The sequence below is a fragment of the Cydia strobilella genome, chromosome 12 (genome assembly GCF_947568885.1).
Source record: "Cydia strobilella chromosome 12, ilCydStro3.1, whole genome shotgun sequence".
NCBI classification, from domain to species: Eukaryota; Metazoa; Arthropoda; class Insecta; order Lepidoptera; family Tortricidae; genus Cydia; species Cydia strobilella.
In genome coordinates this window covers 2,974,948-2,983,412 of record NC_086052.1, presented here as the reverse complement: position 1 = coordinate 2,983,412, position 8,465 = coordinate 2,974,948, and positions in this window count along the sequence as shown.

Genomic DNA, 8,465 nt, shown 5'->3' with positions numbered 1-8,465 from the left:
TTATTAGAAATATTAAAGAACTTGCGCTCTTTTGCTTTTGAGTCATATATCAACGCATGCGCTTTCAGCGCCTACTGTGTATCTGTTATGTAGTTTCATGTACCAAATATCTTTCTAGATTTTTTAATAAGTTGTTACTATATTCTAGTTAGCCATATCAATTTAGATATCGCGTAGCGTAAAACGAATTACCAGACATATAAATATTAAAAGAATAAAAACAAATGACATATCAGTGTTTCTAAGTGTTTTTTCTATATTGAAGGTTTCTATTAGAGTTTAAAGTTGAAAGTGATAGTGCAAGGATCTAATCAACAGGTTGGTGTCATTTTATGTTTAAATGTCAAATGTAGAGATGTTTTATACTAAGTTCGGGTTGTTGTTACTCCAGGGCGCGTGGGCGTAACATCTGGTAAACTTGGCGTGGGTGCGGGTGGAATCGAAATCATTTGCAATTATAAATAAAATAAATAAATAAAATAAAATTGCCATTTATTTCGACCTTAGAATCAGAAACGTTTATTTGCTTAGATACAGTAATGGAATGTTACATATTTATAAATGTACTGTGTATCTTGCCTGCATGCAAGCGTGCAAATCAAATCAATCTTAAAAATAATAAAAATAAATAACATATCAATGAAGCTTAATACAAATTATTAATTAAAATGTCCATTTTGTACAAATAACAATACATTCAAAACTAATTCTAACCTAGAGGCATGAAAATCAATTCTTATCCTAGAACTGAACCGCGGTCATGTCAGGTTATGAAAAATTTGTCACAATAGTTAAACATTATTACATTAAGAATGTACATTGAAGTTCATTTTTCATGTCATTTGTTATTTTAATATTAGAGTTCAGACATCAGACGACTTGCCTCCCGGCATAGGCCTCCCCTTAAGACCTTCCACTCCTCTCTGTTGGTTGCTCTTCTTGTACATGTCCATGTTGGTCCAACGATAGCTCACATGTCATCTTCCCATCTGCGATAAGGTCTACCTCTTTTTCTTTTCTCGTCGTTTTGGTACCAGGTTGTAACAATTTTGACCATTTCTGTCCTGGTTCTCAGCATGTGTCCAGTCCATTTCCATTCAAGGTTATCTTATACAATAAAGTAAGTAAGTAGGTATTTGTTTGTATTTGTTTTTGTTTTTATGGCTAGTAAATGGCTACTCTTAATTGTATAGTAAATGTTGTAATTAGACTAACACTTCGTTTATAGGTTCCTAGTTTAACAAAATATGTATTTTATTTTATTTTAAAGTGAACTTAGTCTTATTTTGTCTTTCTTTTTACCCGACTGCCAAAGGAGGAGGGTAATGTTTTTGATGTTGAGAATACTTATCTCTATGTTGTGTTGACATACTTCTAGGAATTTCCTATTATTTTGTGTTTAGGTCCATGTTTGGCAACCATAGGTCATGCTAAGGAGGATGCAAGTTATCAAGTCAACTTTTGCATTTTAGTGGGATATCTCGATTTTTCATAATCTCTTTCCATGAGCAGTATTTTTTCCATACAATACACACTCTGTTTTCTGTTTCCTTGTCATTCTGGTGTTCTGGGGAAATTATTTATCCTAGATATGTGTATTCATTTACATGTTCCATTATGTTGTTGTTTATTGAGTTTTTAATTTTTTGTCCATTTGTCATAAGTTTAGTTTTTTCGGTGTTGATTTCTAGTCCCACTTTTCTGCTTTCATAAGAAAATTGCTGTAACATTTCTTCATAATCATAATCATAAATTTTTATTTGCAAGAACACGGTTACAATAAGAGGTTTTAATAAATAAAATAATTAAAAAAATTAAAAACACGACTGCTTCTTTAAAATGAACTGAAAAGTTAAAAATAATTTTTAAATAAGCCAACAAGATCTAGGTAGGTTTATCACCTTGACTGTACCTACACACTCTCGTCAGGACCTTTCAAATCAACAGAATATCCTACAAAAAGGTCCCCCGACTGCAATTGAAGTGAAATATTTAAAATGCAGACGAGAGTGTGTAGGTACAGTCCAGGTGATAAACCTACCTAGATCTTGTTGACTTATTTAAAAATTATTTTTAACTTTTCAGTTCATTTTAAGGAAGCAGTCGTGTTTTTTAATTTTTTAATTATTTTATTTATTTAATACCTTTTAGTTACACACAGATGAACAACCTTAATAAATTTAGGAGTTATGAAGATTCCTCAGTCGATTTAGTTCTTCGAGAGACTTTTTATCATGTGGATCCTTGATAAGTTTTCGAGGATCCATGACGCTAATTGCCAGACCTTCTACTTGCCTAACGCGACTTAGCGCGACGTACGCCTGACCTTTGGCAAAGATTTTGCTGCCAAGATCGACGATAGCTCGGTCCAGCGTAGTCCCTTGCAGCTTGTGCACTGTTACAGCCCAGCATAATATCAGTGGCAGCATACGTCGCTCTACTTTACCCTGCCCTCTTAACGCATCAAACTCTGTTGTGCTTGTCTCAATTTTGACACCCAAACCTACAATATTGTTAGGTATAGTTTTGTCGTCTTCGGTTACCGCGATAGTTACTCATGAAATAAAACTATGAAAACGGATTATATCGCGTATATTGAATTTATAATACATCCCGACGTTTCGAACTCTTTACAGCGTTCGTGGTCAACGGGTGACTGAGGAAAAATTACAAAATGCAAAAATACCCACATACTAAAATAATGAACAATCATAGACTACAAACTTTAAGGCTGGTTGTACATGCAAAATCGGTTCATAAGGCTAGTTATACACTATAATTATTTTTCAAGTAAAGATATATATATATACGCGATAAAAAATAAACTATGCCGGCTCCAACCCTACACCACGGACCCGAGAAGATTTAATTCCCTCCTAAATTGTAGGAGGGTATTCCAATATGGGACCGGCAACAAACTCGGCGGGACACATCTTATCAAAACATCAGAATGTCCAGCATCATCCAACACTACGGTCTCACAGTCTATGTCTCGCTTGCTCCTTTATCAGGTGGACTACAGGATCCCAAGCTGGTGGTAGAGAAAAGCCATCTTCCCTATTAAAGTTTGGATATTTCTTAATCTCAATGGCCTCGCGCAGCATTCTGGGTATGTAACGCTTCTCCTTGGCAAGAACCAGAGGCTTATCAAACTTGATTGAGTGATTGGCTTTATCCATGACATGCTCACAGACAGCAGACCTAGGTCGACGGTGCTTGACATCAGCTATGTGTTCCTTCACCCGAGTGGAAATGCTCCGTTTCGTCTGCCCGACATATGATAGGCCACACTCACAGTCCAGCCTGTACACTCCTGCAGTCTGTAGAGGGGTATTGCATTTTACAGGCCTCAGGAATTGTGACATCTTCTTCATTGGCTTGAAATATGTTTTTATAGAAGCACGCTTCAAGATGTGGCTGATCCTGTCCGTGACCCCCCTGACAAAAGGCAGAATGGCAGGCCTGCGCTCGACTGTGGGGATCTTAATGTGGGACCTCTGGTTGACCCGCGGTATCCTGAGCTCGTTTGCCTGGAGCGCGCGCCTGGCATGCTGGAGCTCCGCGGCCAGATGCTGGTCATCACATATCCTCTGGGCTCTCTGAAACAAAGATTTGCCTACTGTAACAAGTTGACTGGGATGGTGATGCGATTTGCCATTTAAGTACCTATCAGTATGAGTAGGTTTCCTATACACAGTGCGACCTAGGGTGTTATCAGGATTTCTTTTTACCAATACATCTAAGAAGGGGAGAGAACAGTCTTTTTCCAACTCCATAGTAAATTTTATTTTGCTATGGATGGAATTTAGGTGATCCAAGAAAGTTGAAACACTACTTTTTGGAAGTATAGTAAAAAGTAGTAGTTCGTTGACCACGAACGCTGTAAAGAGTTCGAAACGTCGGGATGTATTATAAATTCAATATACGCGATATAATCCGTTTTCATAGTTTTATTTTATAGTTTTGTCGTCAAACTCTACGAAGACAGCTTGAGGCAGCTCCCCGGGCTCGAGCTGGTCGCGGCGCAGCGCGGGCCATTCGATTTCTTAACGGCGCCCATGGCTCCGTTGACTAAGCCGTGACCAACATTTAAATTCTTCCGCAGCATTACTCTTGAACCTACAGCGAGCTTTATGGCTTTGGGAGTTCCTCCTGTTTTGTTCGGGTCGGAAGATACAAATTCCGCCTTCGGTGTCTGTCCATAGGTTTTAGCTTCTAAAGACACGTCTACTGCCACAATATCGTACATCAAACATGACTGAGCCAGCTTGTTGGTCATCTTGTTGTTATAATCATCGACCTGTTGGGTCATGGAGAATATACGTACGCACTCACCGTCTGCAAATGGACCGGCAAGTGGGACTCGACGACGATCCAGCACTTCCAGTTGCTGCATTGTAAGCTGACCGACCCGTAAGCTATTCAAGATGTCCACAAAAGATGTGTCATCTGCTTGCCTCATGTTCTGAGGCAGCTCGCAAAAACTAAACAGCGCCCACAAGTTCACCTCCGATTCCAAATGCTGAGGTTGCTTGAAGCAGTATGCACCGCCAGCCGATTTAGACACTGGTAGCAACTGCATCAGGTCGCCAAACAGTAGGATATTGACACCGCCGAAGAAATCATCAGTCATTTTCAGCTGCTGCAACCTGAGATGTACATTACGCAGTGTAGTGTACGGAACCATAGAAATCTCATCTACGATGAGCCTATGCACTCCACTCCATCTTTGCCTTTCCCTTTGAAGGCGTTCACCGGTTAAAAGACGCATCGTTTCATTTCTGCCCTTTTCGATGGGAAGGGCAAATGTGGAGTGCAATGTGCGCCCCCAATTAGCCTTGCAGCTACCCCAGTTGGCGCTGTAACCTTTACAGTTTTGCTAATTGACTTATTGGTGAGGCGATAAATCTGTTCTATTATGAGTTTGAGGGTGAAAGTTTTCCCTTTACCTGCACCACCAGTGACAAAGATCCGCAAAGGCTCATGGTTGTGTTCGGTATGCAGCAGCTGATCAGAAACTTTTTTGAACAATTCTCGTTGTTGTATGTTCATGGAGTTAACAGCTGCTGCATACTGTTGGTCAGGTATGGAACGCACCTCAGCCTCATCGACCTCTTCTAATTCAAACCCTTCATTTTCATGCATTTGATTCAAGTCAACAATTTGCGGTACTAGAAGCTGCGTTTGCGTCAGCCGCCAAATTTTCAGCAACGACGCGTGAGATTGCTTGCTGAATTTCTTGCTCCCATCTTGCCATATCTTCTGCACTATTACCCTCTTGCAGAGGTCGAAGTTGTTCTTTTTTTGCGAAAAATGCCTCTTTGGCCGTATTATGCCCCTCTTTCAATTCTCTTTCAGAACGTAATGGAACATGCGCCGCCAGAAGAGAGTAGTAATAGCCTTCGGGGTCGATTTGGTGTATAGTACCTAGTACGCAACACAGCGGGTCGGTTTCGCTTCTTCATTTTTCCTCGGTTATCGAGCAGCGTGATTGTTCGCTGTGGTGCGTTATCCTCTGCAGCATCCTCTTAGGCGTCAGCATCCTGATCATCCTCGGTGAAGTTGTTGCGCGTCACAGGCTCATACCATACTGCAAATTCTCCTAAGCTTAATTGCTCCAATATAAGCAGTCTAGACATATAGCGGTCGAATATATTTTGGTATGGTTCACTGGCACCGTCATCCACCCTCAACATCCGATACCGTTCTTCCGGGACGCAGGTATTAACGAAAACCACTTTTCGAGAGGAATCACGCATTTTTATGTGACATAACCGCACTGCTGCCTCACATGCTGAAACTTCCCTGTGTGTCAATATTGCGTTTTGCATAGCAAACACTTGCTTAGCCATACTGCCGCCCTTCTCCTGTACTCGCTTCATAGCATCGCTAATACTTTTAGAAACTTCTGCTGGCTCGGACTTTGATATGTACTTGGTAATATAGTACGCAATACCCGTTGCGGTGCCGCAAGGTTGAATATCTATATTACCTTTCCACATGCGAAGCATACGTGGGTTGTAATTATTTATGTCCTCTTCACCTTCTTCTCTCTTCAGTATATAAAAACGGCCGCCTATGCGTATTGCCTCATCTTCGTCCAATATTCGAGATCTAGGTGCAGTAGGCCTCGAAAACCCAAACCGACAGAAATTTGCACCGTTTTTGTAGCAGGTGTGAGTGTGCTTATGCATCTGCACCCGCAGTACTAGTTCACGCATTTCCGGGTCAGTGTTGTTATCGGGTAGAGCGCAAGACACAACTTGATCCAGAAGCGCAATCGTATCGAATGACGGCATGTCGGCACACCACACTACCATGTGCACGTGAGGACTCCCACGCAGCTGGAATTCGATGCGCCACCAAAAATCAACAACGGGCCGAGACAATAGAGGGTCATCTCGTCGTTTCAGTTGGGTGAAAAAGGTGTTTAATCGAAGCATAAATTGTCTGCACAATGTAACCGGATACGATTCGACGAGACGAAGTTTTTCCGGGAAAGAAAGCTCTGACACAGGAATGCCGGGACGCCCATCTGCCACCAAGAGCGCCGTCAATATGTCTGGCCAGTGCAAATCATTACATGACAAAGTTATGTAAAAATGAGGAACCCCTAAATTTCGTACCATGGCCATTAGATCTGTAAACGCCTTATGCCAGTAAGATTGCGTTCCACGGATGTGCTAGGTACTATACACCAAATCGACCCCGAAGGCTATTACTACTCTCTTCTGGCGGCGCATGTTCCATTACGTTCTGAAAGAGAATTGAAAGAGGGGCATAAATTGTATATATTTGTATGATCGTCTTTTAAAATCATTTCTGCTAATACCCCACTTAATAGGTTTAGATTATTTGTTTATCTTTCCGATTGTATTACATTTTACAAAATCTCGTTTGACCAGAAGGTGCATTAAATATATATTAATTATATATTTTTGATATCATCTTTCGTAACCCTTTACTTTGACACCCCATTCGATTACTTATATAAAAAAAAAACTTAGTCCCGTGCAATTTTGAGTGCATATTCCGCCATGTTGCTTTTATTATGACGTCACATAGCCTAGGTTACTCGGAACGACGTGAGGGTTCTAACAATACCTCACACGTTCAAATCGGTTAAGATATTCAGAAGTTATGGTGGAATAAAGAAACTCACATACATATATACATACAAACATGAACGCTGAAAACATTACACTTTTTTCTTTGGGCAGTCGTGTAAAAATACAATAGTTCCACATATCAAGTAGTACTTCTTGCAAGTCATCTGTGTTTTCCGAGAGCAGTATGAGATCATCAGCTCAGCAGATCGCAAGTGGCTCAGCAACGTTTCATCTATTTTTAGACCATATTCTTTCCAGTTCAGGTTTTTGAATACTTGTTCTAATGTTGCTGAGAACAATTCAGGTGACAGTGTGGGTCCCCTCTCCTCACTTGTTTTTTCAGCTTGAATTCCTCTCAGCCAGCATTTGTGTAAATTGCTGATTATTCTTATATATTTGTTGTTGACGTTTTGCATTTTCAACGCTTCCCATATAAAGCTGTGGAGTAGGGACTCAAAGGCTTTGCTGTAATCTATAAAAGATAGGTAGTATTGTATGTCATATTCATCGCTCTTTTCTATTATTTGTTTAATGGTATGAATGTGGTCTATTTGATTCGGCCAAGTTATGTTCTAATTCTAATGTATGGGGAAGACAAGCTGTCAACCGGGGTTTATTTCATGCTAAAAAGGGGGGTTGCGTCAGGGGGAGGGGATGGGACACTAGTGTGCGTAAAGCACCATACCCAAAGGTACATTCATTCATTTCAAGCTGGCTATAATTTGTTTTTCTAAAAACACAATTTGACCGAACATGTAGGAACATTGACCTCTTTGCCTCTTTCGTTCATATTCGTATCCTCCATTTTGAAACACGCAAAGTGCATTCAAAGTACTCAGGAATTTCATTAGCGCTCGGAAATCAATATTGGATAGGTTTCCTATTCCACTAAACGTCTTAACTCCATTGCATTTCCCTGGCGCTTACTACATTGTTCTTCCGAAGTGGAGTTTTTGGGTCGGTCGGCGCCCCGTGTCCTATATCCACGTGCGTCATAACAAGCTCTCGTTACGCTCTAATGGGCATGTTGCAAATTGCACTTTCCTGTGTGCATGTAAAGTTTAAATTGCAAGCACGTGTTGGATATTGATACGATGTTGTGATAATTGATAGTCATCCTTTGAGTTTAATGCAAGGGTGGGGCATGAATTGAAAAGGATTAATTGCATGTGGGTAAACGGCTATGAGATAACGTATCGCATACATAATCGTTTGGGTTTGATATCTGAACCCATAGGGGTATAGACACACGTTTGCGTTAAGTCTCATTTTGTATAGGATTTTGAACAGCGCGCCAAGCGGGACGTTTGTGAAACTCAAAATTCCAAAAAAATGAGACAACGCTAACGCGTACGT